General features: G+C 47.5%; 1 protein-coding gene across 1 annotated transcript in view; it reads left to right on the top strand.

The window, feature by feature from the left end:
• The first annotated feature begins 336 nt into the window (after positions 1-336).
• Positions 337-24,415, top strand: part of tnr (tenascin R (restrictin, janusin)) — a 793,807-nt gene continuing 769,728 nt past the window's right edge. The window contains exon 1 of the mRNA XM_072511798.1: positions 337-729. The gene's annotated coding sequence lies outside the window, so the exon portion shown is untranslated. The remainder of the gene's footprint in view (positions 730-24,415) is intronic.

Raw genomic sequence — 24,415 nt, 5'->3', positions numbered from 1 at the left:
CACATGCACAGGCACCCGGACACACACGCAGATACACATACACTCTCCAAACACACACACACGCCCCCAAACACATGCACACACATGAATGCATCCACAGATACATACATGTACGCACACTTGCATGAACTCACTCATCAAACACATACAAACTTCCTAAAGATGCATTAAGATTCAGATTGAGCGAGGAGTGGAGCTAACCTGTTGTGATTGGTTGAGTGAGACATTGTCAGTCACACACAGCCCTGCAGCAGCTGAACTATACTCCGCTCTTTCCGGCTCACTGCTCAGCTTCACCAGCTCAGCTTTTCTGCAGCCTGGGTCTAAATTGTGCAGTAAGGATTCAATGTGAGCAGCTGCTTGGATTTGGCTGTGTCGTTCAGCTCCTGCAATTCCACACATGCTTCCCATTCCCATTAACTTCCAGAATCCATGCCTCATCCTGCAGATCAGACTGCAATATTTTGCCGTCAGTGGGTTAATAATCTCCTACTAATTTAACACTTCATTCCTAGAGATTGTTGAGTTTTATTACACGCTGGTCAATACCTTGCCATCCATAACCCAATCAACCACACGAGACTGAAGGACACTGTCAGCAGAACGGTCATCATGCCTCCGCTTAGTTCAAACTGACTGTTGATGAGATATTGCAGTGTGCTGCAGCGACCAGTGTGTCAGCAACTCATTGAAGGTGTAATCGATGGTGTGGGTCCAGGATACGGCCAGGTAAGATTACAGTCGTGTTTATTATCACTGCAAATGCCGAAAAAATGAAATAAATAATGCCGAAAAAATGCAGGGAGTACTCAGCAGGTCAGGCAGCATCTGTGGAGAAAGGAACAGTCAATGGTTCAGTTTGATGATTTTCCATTGAAACTGGGAGAAATTGGGGATGTGAGCAAAAACAAATATGGAAGTGGGGAGAAGTGTTAAAGGGCAATAGGGTGGACAGAATGAGTTTGGGTTGAGTTAAGAAATAAAGTTACTCTTCCATTGGCCACTAACAGGCAAGTTATAGAGAGGTACAGAAACTATAGAGCAGTTTATCATTGGGGAATTCAGTGATCGAATTCAAGCCGGTAATTGTGCAAAGAACAGCGAGGGGGAAGAGTTTTGGAAGTGCGTTTCGGATAATTTTCTCCATCAGCATGTTTCTGAGCTAGTCAGAGGCATTGTTGGATGTGGGTCTGCAAGAATGAGATGGGGAGGAGAACATTGACAGGCAAAGCTGCAATTAAATAATGGGCTCACTTTAAAGGAGAGATGGTTCGATACATTTGAGGTTTATTCCTGTGACAGGCAAACAAATATAGCTTTCTGTATTTGTGAAAGAGTAAGAAGTCTTACAACACCAGGTTAAAATCCAACTGGTTTGTTTTGAATCACTAGCTTTCAGAGCACTGCTCCTTCCTCAGTAGAATCAGGAGCAGTGCTCTGAAAGCTAGTGATTTGAAACAAACCTGTTGGACTTTAACTTGGTGTTAGAACATAGAACAGTACAGCACAGAACAGGTCCTTTGGCCCTCGATGTTGTGCCGAGCATTGTCCGAAACCAAGATCAAACTATCCCACTCCCTGTCATTCTGGTGTGCTCCATGTGCCTATCCAATAACCGCTTGAAAGTTCCTAAAGTGTCTGACTCCACTATCACAGCAGGCAGTCCATTCCACACTCTAACCACTCTCTGAGTAAAGAATCAACCTCGGACATCCCTCCGATATCTCTCACCCTGAACCTTATAGTTATGTCCCCTTGTAACAGCTACATCCACCCGAGGAAATAGTCTCTGAACGTCCACTCTACCTATCCCCCTCATCATCTTATAAACCTCTATTAAGTCGCCTCTCATCCTCCTCCACTCCAAAGAGAAAAGCCCTAGCTCCCTCAACCTTTCCTCATAAGACCGATCCTGCAAATCAGGCAGCATCCTGGTAAATCTCCTTTGCACCCTTTCCAATGCTTCCACATCCTTCCTATAGTGAGGTGACCAGAACTGCACACAATACTCCAAATGTGGTCTCACCAGAGTCATGTACAATTGCAGCATAACCCCACGGCTCTTAAGCTCAAGCCCTCTGTTAATAAACACTAACACACTATAACCCTTCTTCACGGCTTTATCCACTTGAGTGGCAACCTTCAGAGATCTGTGGACATGAACCCCAAGATCTCTCTGTTCCTCCACATTCCTCAGAACCCTGCCGTTGACCCTGTAATCCACATTCAAATTTTTTCTACCAAAATGAATCACCTCGCACGCATCAGGGTTAAACTCCATCTGCCATTTTTCAGCCCAGCTCTGCATCCTATAAATGTCTCTTTGCAGCCTACAACAGCCCTCCACCTCATCCACTACTCAACCAATCTTGGTGTCATCAGCAAATTTACTGACCCACCCTTCAGCCCCCTCCTCCAAGCCATTGATAAAAATCACAAATAGCAGAGGACCCAGCACTGATCCCTGTGGTATACCGCTGGTAATTGGTCTCCAGTCTGAAAATGTTCCATCCACCACCATCCTCTTTCTTCTATGTGATAGCCAGTTACTTATCCAATTGGCCAAATTTTCCTCTATCCCACACCTCCTTACTTTCTTCATAAGCCGACCATGGGGAACCTTATCAAATGCCATACTAAAATCCATGTATACGACATCAACTGCTCTACCTTCATCTACACACTTAGTTACCTCCTCAAAGAATTCAATCAAATTTGTGAGGCAAGACTTACCCTTCATTAATCCATGTTGACTATCCCGGATTAAGCTGCATCTTTCCAAATGGTCATAAATCCTATCCTTCAGGACCTTTTCCATTAATTTACCGACCACCGAAGTAAGACTAACCAGCCTATAATTACCAGGGTCATTCCTATTCCCTTTCTTGAACAGAGGAACAACATTCGCCACTCTCCAGTCCTCTGGCACTATCCCTGTAGACAGTGAGGACCCAAAGGTCAAAGCCAAAGGCTCTGCAATCTCATCCCTTGCCTACCAAAGAATCCTTGGATATATCCCATCTGGCCCAGGGGACTTGTCGACCGTAAGGTTTTTCAAAATTGCTAATACATCGTTCCTCAGAACATTTACCTCCTCCAGCCTACCCGCCTGTATCACCATCTCATCCTCAAAAAATTGGCCCCTCTCCTTCCTTGGTGAACACTGAAGAAAAGTATTCATTCAAGGCCTCTCCTATTTCTTCTGACTCCATGCACAAGTTCCCACTACTGTCCTTGACTGGCCCTAACCTCACCCTGGTCATTCTTTTATTTCTCACATAAGAGTAAAAAGCCTTGGGGTTTTCCTTGATCCGACCCACCAAGGACTTCTCAGGCCCCCTCCGAGCTCTCCCAAGCCCTTTTTTTAAGCTCATTCCTTGCTACCTTGTGACCCTCAAGCGACCCAACTGAACCTTGTTTTCTCATCCTCACATACGCTTCCTTTTTCCTCTTGACAAGACATTCAACCTTTTTTATGAACCATGGTTCCCTCACACACCCATTTCCTCTCTGCCTGACAGGGACATACCTATCAAGGACACGCAGTATTTGTTCCTTGAACAAGCTCCACTTTTCATTTGTGCTTTTCCCTGACAGTTTCTGTTCCCATCTTTTGCTCCCTAATTCTTGCCTAATCGCATCATAATTATCCCTGCCCCAATTATAAACCTTGCCCTACCGTATGACCCTATCCCTCTCCATTGCAATAGTGAAGTTGCTGAACACAGCGGGTCTGGTGGCCTGAAGTGCGTATGTTTTAATGCAAGAAGTATTACGGGTAGGGCAGATGAACTTAGAGCTTGGATTAGTACTTGGAACTATGATGTTGTTGCCATTACAGAGACCTGGTTGAGGGAAGGGCAGGATTGGCAGCTAAACGTTCCAGGATTTAGATGTTTCAGGCGGGATAGAGGGGGATGTAAAAGGGGTGGCGGAGTTGCGCTACTGGTTAGGGAGAATATCACAGCTGTACTGCGGGAGGACACCTCAGAGGGCAGTGAGGCTATATGGGTAGAGATCAGGAATAAGAAGGGTGCAGTCACAATGTTGGGGGTTTACTACAGGCCTCCCAACAGCCAGCGGGAGATAGAGGAGCAGATAGATAGACAGATTGTGGAAAAGAGTAAAAACAACAGGGTTGTGGTGATGGGAGACTTCAATTTCCCCAATATTGACTGGGACTCACTTAGTGCCAGGGGCTTAGACGGGGCGGAGCATCCAGGAGGGCTTCTTAAAACAATATGTGGACAGTCCAACTAGGGAAGGGGCGGTACTGGACCTGGTATTGGGGAATGAGCCCGGCCAGGTGGTAGATGTTTCAGTAGGGGAGCATTTCGGGAACAGTGACCACAATTCAGTAAGTTTTAAAGTGCTGGTGGACAAGGATAAGAGTGGTCCTAGGATGAATGTGCTAAATTGGGGGAAGGCTAATTATAACAATATTAGGCGGGAACTGAAGAACATAGATTGGGGGAGGATGTTTGAGGGCAAATCAACATCTGACATGTGGGAGGCTTTCAAGTGTCAGTTGAAAGGAATTCAGGACCGGCATGTTCCTGTCAGGAAGAAGGATAAATATGGCAATTTTCGGGAACCTTGGATAACGAGAGATATTGTAGGCCTCGTCAAAAAGAAAAAGGAGGCATTTGTCAGGGCTAAAAGGCTGGGAACAGACGAAGCCTGCGTGGAATATAAGGAAAGTAGGAAGGAACTTAAGCAAGGAGTCAGGAGGGCTATAAGGGGTCACGAAAAGTCATTGGCAAATAGGGTTAAGGAAAATCCCAAGGCTTTTTACACGTACATAAAAAGCAAGAGGGTAGCCAGGCAAAGGGTTGGCCCACTGAAGGATAGTCAAGGGAATCTATGTGTGGAGCCCGAGGAAATGGGCGAGGTACTAAATGAATACTTTGCATCAGTATTCACCAAAGAGAACAAATTGGTAGATGTTGAGTCTGGAGAAGGGTATGTAGATAGCCTGGGTCACATTGAGATCCAAAAAGACGAGGTGTTGGGTGTCTTAAAAACTATTAAGGTAGATAAGTCCCCAGGGCCTGATGGGATCTACCCCAGAATACTGAAGGAGGCTGGAGAGGAAATTGCTGAGGCCTTGACAGAAATCTTTGGATCCTCACTGTCTTCAGGTGATGTCCCGGAGGACTGGAGAATAGCCAGTGTTGTTCCTCTGTTTAAGAAGGGTAGCAAGGATAATCCCGGGAACTACAGGCCGGTGAGCCTTACTTCAGTGGTAGGGAAATTACTGGAGAGAATTCTTCGAGACAGGATCTACTCCCATTTGGAAGCAAATGGACGTATTAGTGAGAGGCAGCATGGTTTTGTGAAGGGGTGGTCGTGTCTCACTAACTTGATAGAGTTTTTCGAGGAGGTCACTAAGATTATTGATGCAGGTAGGGCAGTGAATGTTGTCTATATGGACTTCAGTAAGGCCTTTGACAAGGTCCCTCATGGTAGACTAGTACAAAAGGTGAAGTCACACGGGATCAGGGGTGAGCTGGCAAGGTGGATACAGAACTGGCTAGGTCATAGAAGGCAGAGAGGAGCAATGGAAGGATGCTTTTCTAATTGGAGGGCTGTGACCAGTGGTGTTCCACAGGGATCAGTGCTGGGACCTTTGCTGTTTGTAGTATAAAATGATTTGGAGGAAAAACAGCAGGATTTAGATTGTTTGGAGACTTGGGCGGAGAGATGGCAGATGGAGTTTAATCCGGTCAAATGTGAGGTAATGCATTTTGGAAGGTCTAATGCAGGTAGGGAATATACAGTGAATGGTAGAACCCTCAAGAGTATTGAAAGTCAAAGAGATCTAGGAGTACAGGTCCACAGGTCACTGAAAGGGGCAACACAGGTGGAGAAGGTAGTCAAGAAGGCATACGGCATGCTTGCCTTCATTGGCCGGGGCATTGAGTATAAGAATTGGCAAGTCATGTTGCAGCTGTATAGAACCTTAGGCCACACTTGGAGTATAGTGTTCAATTCTGGTCGCCACACTACCAGAAGGATGTGGAGGCTTTAGAGAGGGTGCAGAAGAGATTTACCAGAATGTTGCCTGGTATGGAGGGCATTAGCTATGAGGAGCGGTTGAATAAACTCGGTTTGTTCTCACTGGAACAAAGGAGTTTGAGGGGCGACCTGATAGAGGTCTACAAAATTATGAGGGGCATAGACAGAGTGGATAGTCAGAGGCTTTTCCCCGGGGTAGAGGGGTTAATTACTAGGGGGCAGAGGTTTAAGGTGAGAGGGGCAAGGTTTAGAGTAGATGTACGAGGCAAGTTTTTTACGCAGAGGGTAGTGGGTGCCTGGAACTCGCTACCGGAGGAGGTGGTGGAGGCAGGGACGATAGTGACATTTAAGGGGCATCTTGACAAATACATGAATAGGATGGGAATAGAGGGATACGGACCCAGGAAGTGTAGAAGTTTGTAGTTTAGTCGGGCAGCATGGTCGGCACGGGCTTGGAGGGCCGAAGGGCCTGTTCCTGTGCTGTACATTTTTGTTCTTTGTTCTTGTTCTTGAAAGATACCGAATTGTGGTCACTATCTCCAAAGTGCCCTCCCACAAACAAATCTAGCACTTGGCTCGGCTCATTACCCAGTACCAAATCCAATGTGGCCCCCCCTCTTGTTGGCCTATCCACATATTGTGTCAGGAAACCCTCCTGTACACACTGTACAAAATCTGCCCCATCCGAACTGTTCGACCTACAGAGGTCCCAATCAATATTTGGAAAGTTTAAGTCACCCATGACAACTACCCTGAGACCTCCACACCTATCTATAATCTGTTTGGCAATTTCTTCCTCCACATCTCTATTACTATTTGGGGGCCTATAGAAAACTCCTAACAAAGTGACCGCTCCTTTCCTATTTCTAACTTCGGCCCATATCACCTCAATAGGCAGATCCCCTTCGAGCTGCCTTTCTGCAGCTGTTAAACTACCCTTGATTAACAATGCTACTCCTCCACCTCTTTTACCACCTTCCCTACTCTTACTGAAACATCTCTACCCCGGAACCTCCAACAACCATTCCTGTCCCTGTTCTTTTTAAAAATTATCTATTTTATTAAAGTTTTCAAACACAATTTTTTCCCTTGCAATTCAAAGAAATAAAAATAAAAGTAACATGATAACTGCAATATAACATTTTGTAACTAACATAGTAAACTAACCAAATAACACGAAGTAATACTCCCCCCCCGCCCCCCTCTCCCCCTCCAAAAACCCAAACAATTTACCCCCCCCCCGGGTTGCTGCTGCTGGTCATCTATCTTCCCTCTAACGTTCCGCTAGGTAGTCGAGGAACGGTTGCCACCGCCTGGTGAACCCCTGAGCCGATCCTCTCAGCGCAAACTTCATCTGCTCCAGTTTTATGAACCCCACCATATCGTTTATTCAGGCCTCCAGTCCGGGGGGTTTCGCTTCCTTCCACATGAGTAAAATCCTACGCCAGGCTACTAGGGACGCAAAGGCCATGACATCGGCCTCTTTCCCCTCCTGCACTCCCGGCTCATCCGCAACTCCAAATAAAGCTAACCCCCAGCCTGGCTTGACCCGGACCTTCACCACCTTCAAAATCACTCCCGTCACTCCCCTCCAATAACCCTCCAGTGCCGGGCACAACCAAAACATATGTGTGTGGTTCGCCGGGCTTCCCCCGCACCTCCCACACTTGTCCTCCACTCCGAAGAACCTGCTCAACCTTTCTCCCGTTATATGTGCTCTGTGCAGCACCTTAAATTGGATCAGGCTAAGCCTGGCACACGAGGAAGAGGAATTTACCCTGCTTAGGGCATCAGCCCACAAACCCTCCTCAATCTCCTCCCCGAGCTCCTCTTCCCATTTTCCCTTCAGTTCGCCCACCAACTCCTCCCCCTCTTCTCTCATCTCCCTGTATATCTCTGACACTTTGCCCTCCCCGATCCACACCCCCGAAAGCACCCTGTCCTGGATCCCTTGTGTCGGGAGCAGCGGAAATTCCCTCACCAGTTGTTTCGTGAACGCTCTCACCTGCATATATCTAAAGAAATTTCCCCGGGGCAGCTTATACTTTTCCTCAAGCGCTCCCAAGCTCGCAAACGTCCCGTCTATAAATAAATCTCCCACTCACCTGATTCCTACCCGGTGCCAGCTCTGGAATCCTCCGTCCAGCCTCCCTGGGGCAAACCTATGGTTGTTCCTGATCGGGGACCACACCGAGGCTCCCAGCACACCCCTCTGTTGCCTCCATTGCCCCCAGACACTTAATGTTGCCACCACCACTGGGTTCGTGGTAAATTTTTTTGGGGAGAGCGGTAGTGGCGCCGTCACCAGCGCTTTTAAACTCGTCCCTTTGCAGGACTTCATCGCCAATCTTTTCCACGCCGCTCCCTCTCCCTCTATCATCCGTTTACGAATCATCGCCACATTGGCGGCCCAGTAGTAGTCGCCCAAATTCGGCAACGCCAGTCCCCCTCTGTCTCTACTACGTTGTAGGAACCCCCTCCTTACCCTCGGGACCTTCCCTGCCCACACGAAGCTCGTGATGCTCCTATCTATTTTTTTTAAAAAGGCCTTGGTGATCAGTATAGGGAGACATTGGAACACAAATAGGAACCTCGGGAGGACCATCATCTTAATTGCCTGCACTCTGCCCACCAGTGACAGCGGCTGCATGTCCCACCTTTTGAAATCCTCTTCCATTTGTTCCACCAGTCGTGTCAGATTAAGTCTGTGTAAGGTTCCCCAGCTCCTGGCTATCTGAATCCCCAGGTATCGGAAGTTTCTTTCCACTCTCCTTAGCGGTAGGCCATCTATCCCTCTACTCTGGTCCCCAGGGTGTATCACAAAAAGCTCACTCTTTCCCATGTTAAGCCTATATCCTGAGAAATCTCCAAACTCCCTCAATATCTGCATGACCTCTGTCATCCCCCTCCCACTGGGTCCGTCACATACAGCAGTAGGTCATCCGCGTAGAGTGACACTCGGTGTTCCTATCCCCCTCTAATCACCCCTCTCCATTTTCTGGAGTCTCTCAGCGCTATGGCCAGTGGTTCAATTGCCAACACGAACAGTAATGGGGACAACGGGCATCCCTGTCTTGTTCCCCTGTATAGTCGAAAATACTCTGACCTTTGCCGACCTGTGACCACACTTGCCGTTGGGGCCCCATAAAGGAGTTTAACCCAGCTGACAAACCCGTCCCCGAACCACCTCAGCACCTCCCATAGATACTCCTACTCCACCCTATCAAATGCTTTCTCTGCATCCATTGCCGCCACTATCTCATCCTCCCCCTCAACTGGGGGCATCATTATCACCCCTAATAGCCGTCGCACGTTGACATTTAGTTGTCTCCCCTTTACGAACTCTGTCTGGTCTTCGTGCACCACCCCCGGGACACAATCCTCTATCCTCGTTGCCAGCACCTTTGCTAGCAACTTGGCGTCCACATTTAGCAGTGAGATAGGCCTATAGGACCCGCACTGCAGCGGATATTTATCCCGCTTCAAGATTAGCGATATCGTCGCCTCCGACATTGTCCCCCCTTCTCTGGCCTCGTTGAAGGTCCTTACCTGCAGCGCGGCCAACAAGTCCACATATTTTCTATAAAATTCCACCGGGAACCCATCTGGTCCTGGGGCCTTCCCTGCCTGCATGTTCCCCAGCCCCTTGGTAACCTCGTCCACCCCAATCGGCGCCCCCAGGTCTTCCACCTCCTGCTCCTCTACCCTCGAACCTTAATTGGTCCAAAAACTGCCGCATCTCCTCTTTTCCCTCCGGGGGTTGGGACCTATAAAGTCTCTCGTAAAAGGTCTTAAACACCTCGTTTATCTTCCCTGCTCACCGCACCGTAGCTCCCTTTTCATCCCTAATTCCCCCTATCTCCCTCGCCGCTGTCCTGTTTCGCAGCTGATGGGCCAACAGGCGACTCGCCTTTTCCCAATATTCATACCTCATCCCCTGTGCCTTCCTCCACTGTGCCTCCGCCCTCCTTGTGGTCAACAGGTTGAACTCCGTCTGGAGTCGTCGCCTCTCCCTGTATAGTCCTTCCTCCGGGGCCTCCGCGTATTCTTTATCTACCCTCAAAATCTCCCCCAGTAGTCTTTCCCTTTCCTTGGCCTCTATTTTCCCCTTGTGGGCCCTGATGGAGATCAGCTCTCCTCTGACCACTGCCTTTAGTGCTTCCCGTACTACTCCCACTCGGACCTCCCCGTCGTCATTGGCCTCCAGGTACCTTTTGATACATCCCCGCACTCTTCCGCAGACTCCCTCATCCGCCAATAATCCCACATCCAGTCGCCAGAGTGAACGCTGCTCCCTCTCCTCTCCTAATTCCAGGTCCACCCAGTGTGGGGCATGATCTGAAACAGCTATGGCTGAGTACTCAGTTCCTTCCACCCTCGAGATCAGTGACCTTCCCAAAACAAAGAAATCTATCCGGGAATAGACCTTGTGAACATGGGAGAAGAAGGAGAACTCTCTGGCCTTCGGCCTAACAAATCGCCACGGATCCACTCCCCCCATTTGGTCCATAAACCCCCTAAGCACCTTGGCCGCTGCCGGCCTTCTTCCGGTCCTAGGTCTAGATCTATCTAACCCTGGGTCCAACACGGTGTTGAAGTCCCCCCCCCCCCCCCATTATCAGGTTTCCTACCTCCAGGTCCGGCATACGTCCCAGCATCCGCTTCATAAATCCCGCGTCATCCCAATTCGGGGCATATACGTTAACCAACACGACCTCCATTCCCTCTAGTCTGCCACTCACCATCACATATCTGCCTCCGCTGTCTGCTACAATGTTCCTAGCCTCGAATGACACCCGTTTCCCCACCAGTATGGCCACCCCTCTATTCTTTGCATCCAGCCCTGAGTGGAACACCTGTCCCACCCATCCTTTCTTTAACCTAACTTGGTCCGCCACCTTCAGGTGCATCTCCTGAAGCATGGCCACGTCTGCCCTCAGTCCTTTCAAGTGCGCGAACACTCGGGCCCTTTTAATCGGCCCATTTAGGCCTCTCGCGTTCCACGTGATCAGCCGAACTGGGGGGCTGCCTGCCCCCCTCCCCTGTCGACTAGCCATCACCCTCTCTAGGCCAGTCCCACGTCCCGGTTCCGCGCTCCCATCCGTTCCCCAGGCGGCGCATTCCCGCCCCGACCACCCTTTCTTTTACCAGTTCCTTTTCGATCTCTGCAGCAGCAACCCAGTTATCCTCCCCACCCCCCCCCCTCTTCCCCCCCCCCCCCCCCCGCTAGATCCCCATCTAGCATGATTGCTCCCCCCATATTGCTTCCGAAAGTCAGCTGACTTCAACTGACCCCGGCTTCTCCCGCTCTCTCCTTGACCCCCCTGTGTGGGGAACTCCCATCTACCTTGCGCCTATCTTCCCGCCATCATCTTTCTGGCGCGGGAACAAGAACAGTAAGCCCCGTGTCCTCTATAGCTGTCCCGCCCCTTGTGGCGCAGCTCCCTCTGCTGCCCCACTCCCATTTCCCCATCCCCCGCCTATGTCTCTTCTTCCCCCCCACCGGTGCCCACATTTCTTAGTATCCCCCCCTCCCCAATTTACATCTCTATATACATCAGCATTGTCGTTTCCCCTCCAACATCAGTCCCTCAGTTCTGATCCAGTTTCTCGTTTTTAATAAAGGTCCATGCTTCTTCCGCCGTTTCGAAGTAGTGATGCCTCTCCTGGTGCGTGACCCACAGTCGCGCCAGCTGCAACATCCCGAACTTCACCTTCTCCTTGTGTAGCACCTCCTTGGCTCGATTAAAACTCACCCTCCTTCTCGCCACCTCCGCACTCCAATCCTGGTGCACCCGTACCACCGCATTCTCCCATCTACTACTTCGTACCTTTTTGGCCCATCTCAGAACCACCTCTCTGTCATTGGAGCGATGAAATCGCACGATCGTCGCCCTAGGTGGTTCTTCCGCCTTTGGTCTCCTCGCAGGGACCCGATGAGCCCCTTCCACTTCCAAGGGGCCCGAGGGAGCCTCAGCTCCCATTAGCGAGCATAGTATCGTGCTCACGTAAGCCCCGCCGTCCGCTCCTTCCACTCCCTCGGGGAGACCCAGGATCCGAAGGTTCTTTCTCCATGATCTGTTTTCTAGGACTTCAATCCTTTCAATGCACTTTTTGTGGAGCGCCTCGTGCGTCTGCGTTTTGACCGCCAGGCCCAGGATCTCGTCTTCGTTGTCCGTCACCTTCTGCTCCACCACGCGGAGCTCCACCTCCTGGGTCTTTTGTGTCTCCTTAAGCCCCTCAATTGTTTGTAGCATCGGGGCCAGCACCTCCTTCTTAAGCAGCTCCACACACCGTCTCACAAATTCGTCTTGGTCAGGCCCCCATGTCGCCTGGGCTCCCTCCGCCGCCATCTTGCTCCTTTTTCCTTCTGCCCCTGTCCTCGAGGATTCTTCGCGATCTGGCCGCCGCCGATATTTTTCTTTTTCGTTGGGGGGGACTCCCTGTTGTCTCACCCCACACCAGGTTTTGTCCCGAAAAAATTCCCCGTTGGGGCTCTTAAAAGAGCCCGAAGGTCCGTTCGAGCTGGAGCCGCCGAAACGTGCGGCTTAGCTGGGCATCGCCGCAACCGGAAGTGGCTGCCCCTGTTCTAACCATGTCTCTGTAATGGCCAGAACATCGTAGTCCCAAGTACCAATCCACGCTCCAAGTTCACCTACCTTATTCTGGATGCTCCTTGCATTGAAGTAGACACACTTCAACCCACATTTCTGTCTGCCGGTACACTCCTGCGACCTTGACACCCTCCTCAGTACCTCACTACTCTCAACACTGGCTTCTGGACTACAGCTCGTTTTTCCATCCCCCTGACAAATTAGTTTAAACCCCCCCCGAAGAGCCGGAGCAAATTTCCCTCCCAGGATATTGGTGCCCCTCTGGTTCAGGTGCAAACCGTCCTGTCTGTACAGGTCCCACCTTCCCCAGAATGTGCTCCAATTATCCACGTAACTGAAACCCTCCCTCTTACACCATCCCTGCAGCCACGTGTTTATCTGCACTCGCTCCCAGTTCCTCACCTCGCTAGCATGTGGCACCAGCAATAAACCAGAGATGACAACATGGTTTGTCCTGGCTTTCAGCTTCCACCCTAGCTCCCTAAATTCCTGTTTTAAATCCCTGTCCCTTCTCTTACCTATGTCGTTGGTACCGATGTGTACCACGACTTGTGACTGTTCCCCCTCCCCCTTAAGGATTCTGAAAACACGGTCCGAGACGTCACGGACCCTGGCACCTGGGAGGCAACATACCATCCGTGAGTCTTTTTCGCTGCCACAGAACCGAATATCTGTCCCTCTAACTATCGAGTCCTCAATAACTATTGCTCTCCTGCTCTCCCTCCTTCCCTTCTGAGCCACAGGGATGGACTCAGTGCTGGAGATCTGTTCACTGTGGCTTACTCCTGGTAGGTCGTCCCCCTCAACAGTATCCAAAGCGGTATACTTGTTACTGAGGGGAACGACCACAGAGGATCCCTGCACTGACTGCTTCCTCCCAGCCCCTCTCACCGTCACCCATCTATCTTGATTCTTCAGAGTAACTACATTCCTGAAGCTTCTATCTATGACCACCTCTGCCTCCCGAATGATCCAAAGTTCATCCAGCTCCAGTTCCCTAACGCGGTTTCTGAGGTGCACTTCCCACAGGTGAAATCAGCAGGGACACTGACGGTGTCCCTCACCTCAAACATCCTGCAGGGGGAACATTGCACTGCCTTCCCTGCCATCCCCTCTAGATAAGACAAGAAAAAGAAAGAAAGAGCTTACCTGTTATTCACTCTACCCCTTAGGTTAGAGGAGGTGGAAGGGTGGGGGACACTATGTAGTGTCTAGGGTTTAGGAACCGCCCAACTTATATACAGGTAAAAATAAAACACTTAACCACTGCGCCCCGCACTATAACAGCAATCAGCTGTTATGGGCCCACGTAAACAATTTAAATCTTTACTACTTACCCAACAGTCACTCTGTCCTCACTCCGACTGGATTCAGCTGGAAACTTCCAACAGTAAGTTTCAAAAAAATTTACTCCCCTTCTCAGCAAGCACTCACTCAGCAACCACTGCGCCCCGCACGAGAACAGCAATCAGCTGTTATGGGCCCACGCAAACAATTTAAATCTTTACTACTTACCCAGCAGTCACTCTGACCGGTTCAGCTGGAAACGCCCAACAGTAAGTTTAAAAAAAAAATTTACTCCCCTGTAAGACTTCTTACTGTGCTCACCCCAGTCCAACGACGGAATCTCCACATCATATTTGTGAAAGAGATAGAGATCACGATGAAAAAGACAAATGTATGAGGATATAGAAGGTTCAGAAGAGAATTGACAGCAATAGGGAGAAGCAAAGGGAGAGTATGAGAAGATATTGGCAGCAAAGGGTATTCTCAAAGTCTTCCACAGGCAAATAGTGAAAAGGTGGTAAAAGGAAGAGTAAGGCTGATGAGGGACCAACAGGGGATTTACAAGTGGAGGCAAGAGGCACGGCTGAGGTATTAAATAAGCACTTTGCATCCGTCTTTACCAAGGAGGTAGATGCTGCCCATGATGAATGTAGGAATTTCAGATATTATTGTATAATACATATTTGGTGAAGGATTAAATGCCTGGGTTAATGTGTTTGACTGCTGCAGTAATGTTTTTAAAATAATCTTGGGTTGAAAATCAACAAAGTTTTAGGGAGCCTGAGGTGCAATTAACCATCGCAAAAGATTGGGCGAATGCAATTTTATTTTGATTAAGCATTAATTCCCTGCGGAGTTAATTTGTTTTCAGCTTGGTGAGATGATGTGATTACTCAGTGAAGGTAAGGCAGCAGGGCTTTTTGAGCAATTATTTTCAATTTCTGATTCTGGCTGAAGCTGAGACAAAGTAAGGCAGTTTCTTCTCCCTGTAGGTTAGTTAAAAGAGATTAGCTGGATTTAAAACAGAGCAGACTTGTCTGATGACAAGGGTAAGCTGAGACAAGCCAGTTGAAATTGATTGATTGATATTTATTGTCACATGTACCGAAGTGCAGTGAAAAGTATTTTTCTGCGGCAGTACCTACATAGTAGACAAAAGAATAATCACCAGAGAACATTACAAATGGTACATCAACAAACAGTGATTGGTTACAGTGCAGAACAAGGAGCCAAACAAAGCAAATACATGAGCAAGAGCAGCATAGCGCGTCGTAAATAGTGTTCTTACAGGGAACAGATCAGTCCGAGGGGGAGTCGTCGAGGAGTCTTGTAGCTGTGGGGAAGAAGCTGTTCCTATGTCTGGATGTGCGGGTCTTCAGACTTCTGTTCTTCTGCCTGATGGAAGGGTCTGCCTGGGTGGGAGGGATTAGCTTTTGAAGATATCCAGTCAGAGTTTCTGCAGTGGTTCGGACCGGAGTCAGATCTGTAAAGCAGTGTCAAGAGATCACTTCAGTAAGTATTATTCTGTGCCATTGGTATTTAGGGTGGATTGTGAGCCGCGATGGTCTACATTCTTGTTGTCTCAGTGGGAATAAATATAGCAAGAAAGGGTATTGTATTCACTGTATTGAATAGTATTGTTAATTGTAAGCTATTTTTGGGTGTGATGTTAAAGATTTTAATACTGTGTTAGTAATAAAGTTTGTTTTAATATAACATTTCCCTGTTTCTTTGTGGACTCACTCTTAAAATGAGGTATCCTTTCCCCACAGTCTTACAAAATTAAAATGAATATTGGGGTTTCTGTCCAGAATCCTAGACACTGTTGGGGTCTTGTCTGGGATCGTAATACTTGAAAAATGTTTCATCGATGTAAGTAAGTCCACACTAACCAACAAATACACACAGGTACAGTACAAGAATAATCCCTTCAAAAATTAACAACCCCACTAACCCCCCCCCCCCAACCCATAATTATCCTTAGGGACAGGTACTACTCAAACAATCTGACTGGAGAAGGATTTGGGTTTCCCCTCCTGAGATCTCAAATAACAGCTGAGGTATTGGTGAAGGGGAGAAGTGAAAATTATATCCTAGTTCCATTGTATAAAGTGCAATTGGAATGGGATTTAATCTCAGGTTCGGCAGCTGTCGGAGTGGTTAAGGAATTCCCCCTGTAAGGAGTAGGTTTATTTTTGGAGAATGATTTAACAGGAATGAAGGTTGTAGTTTCACCCATAATTACAGGAGAGTTTGAGGGACACACATGCAGATAGCACATGAGATATCAATGGGATGTGGGAATTAGGAAAACCCATTGGGCAGTAAGTAACTCAAAGAAAGAAATGTTGAAAGACATTAATCACATATCAAGTGACAATGGTAGTGAAGCAGATTATGAAAATTTTAAGGTGAAGGTAACCATAAAAAAGAGGAGTCCGAATATAATAGTAATGACAGAGTTGAAGAGTCAGAAGTTGATTTGGGTTCTGATTATTAAGTAATGGTAAACAGCTGTTACCGAATAGACCTGTCACTAACTAATCTTCAACAAATGGGAAGTAAATATTCCAAAGTTAGGAAAGAAGGCAGCAGATCAGAAAAAGAAAGTGAATTGGGCTTTTCTAAAAGTAATTTGTTGCAGACTCTTGCAGTATACCCGTTGCCATTCACTTTAGGTGCAAAGGTTTCCCAGAGCATGCCTACTTTGAGGGACAATATACATGATATCATGGCATAAGTTAGTCAGGACGAGGGCAGTAGGGACTGTGAAGTGGTACCAAGCATATGGCTGGTTAACCCACACCCTTTCAAAGGTCTACAGTTCCTCTTTGAGGTAAATGAAGCAAATAGCAAAGGAGGTGAAGTAATCAATTTCTTTTAAAAAATTAAGAGGAAGGTTCATGGAAAGCATATTGTGGTTCTGCCAGCGAATCTGCTAATAATCTATGACATGGTGCCAATGACGTGCCATTGTCTGATTCTAAAGGTGAAGAGAAACAATTGAAATCTGGAAAGCACAAATTGTTTCTGTCCATATTACTAAATAGGGATAAAGGTTGTTATTACAAAAACTCCAATGAGGAGGTAAAAGTTGTCACACAAAGAATGGTGCATGTAAAGTCAATCAACCCTGAGAGAATTGAACCCTCAGCTGCACTTGTTGCTGAAGGTAACCACATGTGAAGGACAAGTGAGAATGTAAAGCTGGAGGGGTTGAAAAGTGCTTATTGATTAAAAATGAACCAGATATTTCCCTGAGCAATACTGCTTGCAGTTTGACTGTAGAAGATCCTTGCAATTTGGTTAAATATTTGCATTCTATGAGAGATAGACAGAGTTGTAGGGAGACGCTAGGGGGCATTCTGTTAGTCACTGTGTGGACATAAGTAACTCTGAACCAATAAAGCCACATCCACCTCGACTAAAACTATGGAGACTGACTCAGCTAGAGACTGAAATATAATGCATTTTGGACATGATGCAGAAACAAGCAAAACCGCTGTGGTCCACAGAGCGCCAAGTAGAGTTTGGGAGATTGACAGTGATATTCGTGGACAAACTGGTGCTGGCCACCCCAGACTTTTACTGATCATTTAAAAAGGACACAGGTGCCAGTGACCTGGGCAGGAGCAATACTACTACAAGATCGTCCAGAAGAGGTGGCAGAAAAGAATTTTGGGAGAAGTCAACTCCGACTGTACTGTAGGTAGCCAAAGAGCCCCTCCAGTGACAAATAAGAGGAATATCATCAACCAGTAGAAGCGGCAGAAGAGGATTCTGGGAGAAGTCAACTCGGTCACCTCGACTGTATCGTGGGTAGCCAAAAAACTGCTGTCAAAGAGTGGTTAAGCCAGAAGCACTACATTAGTGTTTCCCTCCCTCCTCCTCTTACCAAAAAAAAGGCACTGTGAAGAGGACAAGCAGGGGTAAAGAAGCATATCATGGCCAGAAGAGGAGAACATAAGAACATAAGAACATAAGAACTAGGAGCAGGAGTGGGCCATCTGGCCCCTCGAGCCTGCTCCGCCATTCAATGAGATCATGGCTGATCTTTTGTGGACTCAGCTCCACTTTCTGGCCCGAACACCATAACCTTTAATCCCTTTATTCTTCAAAAAACTATCTATCTTTATCTTAAAAACATTTAATGAAGGAGCCTCTACTGCTCCACTGGGCAAGGAATTCCATAGATTCATAACCCTTTGGGTGAAGAAGTTCCTCCTAAACTCAGTCCTAAATCTACTTCCCCTTGTTTTGAGGCTATGCCCCCTAGTTCTGTTTTCACCCGCCAGTGGAAACAACCTGCCCGTATCTATCCTATCTATTCCCTTCATAATCTTATATGTTTCAATAAGATTCCCCCTCATCCTTCTAAATTCCAACGAGTACAGTCCCAGTCTACTCAACCTCTCCTCATAATCCAACCCCCTCAGCTCTGGGATTAACCTAGTGAATCTCCTCTGCACACCCTCCAGTGCCAGTACGTCCTTTCTCGGGTAACGAGACCAAAACTGAACACAATACTCCAGGTGTGGCCTCACTAACACCTTATACAATTGCAGCAAAACCTCCCTAGTCTTAAACTCCATCCCTCTAGCAATGAAGGACAACATTCCATTTGCCTTCTTAATCACCTGTTGCACCTGTAAACCAACTTTTTGCGACTCGTGCACTAGCACACCCAAGTCTCTCTGCACAGCAGCATGTTTTAATATTTTAGCATTTAAATAATCCCTTTTGCTGTTATTCCTACCAAAATGGATAACCTCACATTTGTCAACATTGTATTCCATCTGCCAGACCCTAGCCCATTCACTTAGCCTATCCAAATCCCTCTGCAGACTTCCAGTATCCTCTGCACTTTTTGCTTTACCACTCATCTTAGTGTCGTCTGCAAACTTGGACACATTGCCCTTGGTCCCCAACTCCAAATCATCTATGTAAATTGTGAACAATTGTGGCCCAACACTGATCCCTGAGGAACGCCACTAGCTACTGATTGCCAACCAGAGAAACACCCATTAATCCCCACTCTTTGCTTTCTATTAATTAACCAATCCTCTATCCATGCTACTACTTTACCCTTAATGTCATGCATCTTTATCTTATGCAGCAACCTTTTGTGTGGCACCTTGTCAAAGGCTTTCTGGAAATCCAGATATATCACATCCATTGGCTCCCCATTATCTACCGCACTGGTAATGTCCTCAAACAATTCCACTAAATTAGTTAGGCATGACCTGCCCATATTTTGTCTGTCCAATGAACCCCGCCCAGCCCCCCCCTCCCCGGAACGAACCAGTGGTTATCACAGATCGGTGACCACACCGATGCCCCTTCCAGTCTCATGTGCTGCCTCCATTGCCCCCATACTCTCAGGGCTGCCACCACCACTGAGCTTGTGGAGTACCGAGCCGGCGAGAACGGCAGATGTGCTGTGAACAGAGCCTCCAGATTCGTGCCCTTACGAGATGCTGCCTCCCTTCGCTCTCACACCGACCCCTCCCCCATACCCACTTCCTAAACAGCGATATATTAGCCAGTAGCAATTAATAAAGTTTGGAAGGGCCAAGCCCCCTCCCTGCGCCCCCTTCAAGAAGAACCTTCTTCATCCTCGGGGCTTTCCCGGCCCATATAAAATCTGAGATCGCCGCATTCACCTTCCTAAAAAATGCCTTGGGGATGAAGATTGGAAGACACTAAAACACGAACAGGAATCTCGGGAGAACTATCATTTTCACTGTCTGTACCCTTCCCTCCAATGACAGTGGGAGCACGTCCCACCTACAGAAGTCCCCTTTCATTTGCTCAGTCAACCTGCCCAAATTTAGCTGACCCCAGTCTCTTGCCACTTGAATCCCCAGATACCTAAAACTCCCTCCCACCACTTTGAACGGCATCTCCGTCAGTCTCCTTTCCTGCCCCCTTGCCTGGATCGCAAAAACCTCACTCTTGCCCATATTCAGTTTATACCCCGAGAACCGGCCAAATTCCTCCAATATCCCCATAATTCCTGCAATTCCCCCCCAACGGATCTGTTTTATAAAGAAGCAAATTGTCCACTTAGAGCGAGACCCTATGTTCCACCCCTGCTCGCACTATCCCCCGCCAAATATTCAATGCTCTCAGCGCCATTGCCAAAGGCTCTATGGCCAGGGCAAACAGTAGTGGGGAGAGTGGAACCTCTGTCTCGTCCTCTGGCACAGACTAAAATATTCTGATCGAACCCGATTTGTACTTGCATTCGCCACCGGTGCCTGATATAGCAACCAGACCCAATCCACAAATACCTGCCCATCCTTCCCAGAACATCTCACAAATACTTACACTCCTCTCGATCAGAGGCCAGTTCTGCATCCATGGCCACCACCACCTCGACCTTGCGCCCCTCGGGTGGCATCATTATATTACGTTTAGGAGCCGCCTAATGTTGGACGTCAGGTGTACTCCCTTAACCGTCTGGTCCTCCCCTATTACCCCCAGAACATAATCCTCTATGCGTGTGGCCAAGGTCTTTGCCAGCACTTTCGCATCTTCATTTAACAGGGAGATTGGCCTATATGAGCCACAACTCTACAGATCCGGATCCCGCTTCAAAATAAGGGAAATCAATGCCTGCGATAACGTTGGGGGGAGCACTCCCAGCTCCTTCAACTCATTAAAAGCCTTTGCCAGGAGCGGTCCCAACAGCCCGGAAAACATTTTATAAAACTCAACCAGGTATCCGTCTGGTCCCGGGGCTTTACCCGATTGCATCGCCCCCAATCCGTCTATGACCTCCCCAAGCCCAATTGGGGCACCCAAATCCTCCACCAACTCCTCCACTATCCTCGGAAACTCCAGCCCTCCCAGAAATCGCTTCATACCCTTCTCCCCAGCTGGGGCATTCAATTTATCCAATTTACTATCAAATTCCTGAGACACATCATTCACCCCCGCCGGATTCAGAACTACCTTACCAGCTGTATCCCTCACTTTCCCAATCTCTCTCGCCACCTTCTGTTTCCTCAGCTGGAGGGCCAGCATCCTGCTGGCTTTTTCCCCATATTCATACACCACCCCCTTTACCCTCCTCAGCTGTCCCTCCGCCTTACCTGTGGACAGGAGCCCAAATTCCAGCTGCAGTCTCTGACGCTCCTTCAGAAGCCCGTCATCCGGAGACTCCGCTTATGTCCTGTCCACCTGTAGAATTTTGCCTACCAGCCTGTCAAACTCCGCCCGCTCAACCTTCTTCTTATGGGCCCGAATTGAAATGAGTTCCCCCCTAATAACCGCTTTCAGTGCCTCCCACATCACCCCCGCTGAAACCTCACCCATGTCAGTGATCCATATATATCCCCGAATGGCCTCCCTCAGCCGCTCACATGCCTCTTCCTCCGCTAACAGCCCCGCATCCAACCTCCATTGCAGGCACTGAGCCTTTCCCTTGCTAACTTAGAAGTCCACCCAGTGCAGGGTGTGGTCTGACACCACTATTGCTGAATATCCAGCATCTACCACCTCAGCCAGTAGAGCTTTGTCCATCACAAAGAAAGCTATCCAAGAATACACCTTATGCGCATGGGAGTAGAATGAAAACTCCTTACTCCTCGGTCTCCCAGATCTCCACGGATCAAACACCCCCCCGTGCGTTCCATGAACCCCCGGAGCACCCTCGCCATAGCTGATACCTTCCCAGACCTCGAACTCGACCGGTCCAGCCTTGGATCCAGGACCGTGTTGAAATCTCCCCCCATAATCAGTCGATGTGAATCTAGGACCGGCGTCTTCCCCAGAATTTGTCTAACAAACTCAACGTCATCCCAGTTCGGGGCATATATATTTACCAATACCACGGCCATTCCCTCCAGCTTCCCACTAACCATAACATATCTACACTCCGGGTCCGCTTCTATATTCCCCACCTCAAATGCCACCCGCTTATTAACCACCTCCCTTGTTTTAAAGTCTAACCCCGAATGGAACACCTGTCCAACCCATCCCTTTCTTAACCTAATCTGATCCCCCACCTTCAGATGTGTCTCCTGCAACATAGCCATGCCCGCCTTTAGTTGCCTCAAGTGCACGAACACAAGGGGCCCTTATGTGACTGGCCCATTCAGTCCCCGAATGTTCCATGTGACCAGCCTGGTCGGGGGGCACACCCCCCCCCCTTCCCCTGCCGATCAACCATAACCTTTCCTCGGCCAGTCTGCGGCCCATGTCCAGCTGTTTGCTGCAGGGTGTGTTTTAGTTTCGTTTTCAGAGCTGGATAGCTGCAGTCACAGCCAGAAGGGGTATTAGAGTCTCTCTCTGTAACCTAAAGAATGTAAATTCATCCTTTGGTGATTTAAAATTAATAACTGCTCTCAGTAGTGACTTTAATCTGATGTGCTTCTGTTAAAAGTTTTGTTTTAAGCCTTATGGATGTTTAAAGGAAAGCTTAAAGGATTACTTAGTGTTGTAGTCTTTGGGGGTTGTATTTGAATTAATGGTTGCTAAGATGTTCCCTGTATGTTTTACAAAGGTTAACTTGAGTTCATAGAATAAACATTGTTTTGCTTTAAAAAATACTTTTCCATTTCTGCTGCACCACACTTGTGGAGTGGACCGTGTGCTCCCCTTACCACAATCTATTAAAAGTTGTGGGTTAGGTGAACTCCATGATACACTTTGGGGTTCTCTAAACCCTGACCCATAACAAATTGGGGGCTCGTCCGGGATAAAAGTCTATCTATTGGATTGGCTTTGTTAATTTAAAGTCAGTGAGGGGTGAGCATATTGTGGATGCTTTTCAGGTGTGGTATTTTAGTGTAAGTAGGGAGTGCATTGTGGAAAATGGCTCTTTCAGAGGCTCTGAAGTTTTTGGGGGTGGAGACAGTAACATGCAGTACCTTACGGACAGAGACTAAAAGCAGACTGTTAGATTTGGCAAAAACATTGCCTGACAAAATGCGAAAAGACAAGGTAATTATGGCAGTGGCTAAGCATTTAAATTTGCTGAGATACAGATTGACTCAATGTAAATGGCAAAACTTCAGTTACAAATTATACAAATGGAACATGAGAAAGAATTAAAGCAGCTTGAATACGAAAGAGAGAGAGAGAGAGAGAAAAAAGAAAGAGAAAGAGAGAGAGAGGAAAGAGAGAGAAGAAAGAAAAACTGATAGAATAGCCCTAGCAGAACAAAAAGAAAGAGAAAGGGAGATACAGATCAGGGAAAAAGATAAAGAGAGAGAGTTTGAACTTCAGAAAATGGCCATGAAACATGACAGTCAGTTAAAATTGGCAGACGTACAGTTGGTTGATAGTGATGAGGATAGTGAGAAAGAGCGTCATAGTCGAAGGCTTGGTGGGGATCTATTTAAATATGTCCAAGCATTGCCAAGGTTTGATGACAAGGAGGTGGAAGCCTTTTTCATTTCATTTGAGAAGGTGGCTAAACAAATGAAATGGCCACAGGGCATGTGGGTATTACTGATTCAAACAAAGCTGGTAGGTAGGGCTAGTGAAATGTTTGCATCACTACCAGAAGAGGTATCTGGGACATATGAGGAGGTGAAAAAATCCATCTTGGGTGCATATGAACTAGTGCCTGGAGCCTACAGACAAAGGTTTAGAAATTTAAGGAAAGAATTTGGTCAAACATACATGGAGTTTGAAAGGATCAAACAGAGTAATTTTGATAGGTGGATAAGGGCTTTGAAAATAGACCAAACGTATGAAGCTCTCAGACAAATTATACTTTTGGAGGAGTTTAAAAATTCAATTCCTGATGTAGTGAGAACTCATGTGGAAGAGCAGAGGGTTAAAACTGTGAGATTAGCAGCAGAAATGGCAGATGATTATGAATTAGCTCATGAATCAAAGCTTGGTTTCCAACATCAGTTTCAGCCTGTGAGGGATAGAAACTGGGGACATCAGAAATACTCAAGTGGTAAAGGTAAAGGTGATCTGATGGGAGACAATAAAGAGAGTGTACCTCAGATTAAAGAAGAAATCCAGGAGGCTGGAAAAGAAATGAAAAATTTCAAATGTTTTCACTGTAATAAACTAGGCCATGTAAAGTCACAGTGTTGGTGGTTGAAGAAAAGCACTGGGAAGGCTGATGTGGTAAAACAGTATAAGACAGTGGGGTTTGTTAAAGTGGTAATGGAAAGCCCAAGTAAAGCGAAGGAGGTGCAAAAGATTGAACAGCCTGATCAAGAGGTGATTGATAAGAAGGTGCCAGATCTCTTTAAAGAATTTACTTGTGTGGGTAAAGTTTACTCATGTGTATCAGGAGGAGCAGGTAAAGAAGTCACAATTTTAAGATATACGGGAGCTAGTCAGTCTTTAATGAAATGAAATGAAAATGAAAAATGAAAATCGCTTATTGTCACAAGTAGGCTTCAAATGAAGCCACTGTGAAAAGCCCCTAGTCGCCACATTCCGGCGCCTGTTCGGGGAGGCTGTTACGGGAATCGAACCGTGCTGCTGGCCTGCCTTGGTCTGCTTTCAAAGCCAGCGATTTA

Source organism: Scyliorhinus torazame, chromosome 7 (assembly GCF_047496885.1).
Source record: "Scyliorhinus torazame isolate Kashiwa2021f chromosome 7, sScyTor2.1, whole genome shotgun sequence".
Taxonomy (NCBI): domain Eukaryota; kingdom Metazoa; phylum Chordata; class Chondrichthyes; order Carcharhiniformes; family Scyliorhinidae; genus Scyliorhinus; species Scyliorhinus torazame.
This window is presented reverse-complemented; position numbering and strand designations above follow the sequence as displayed.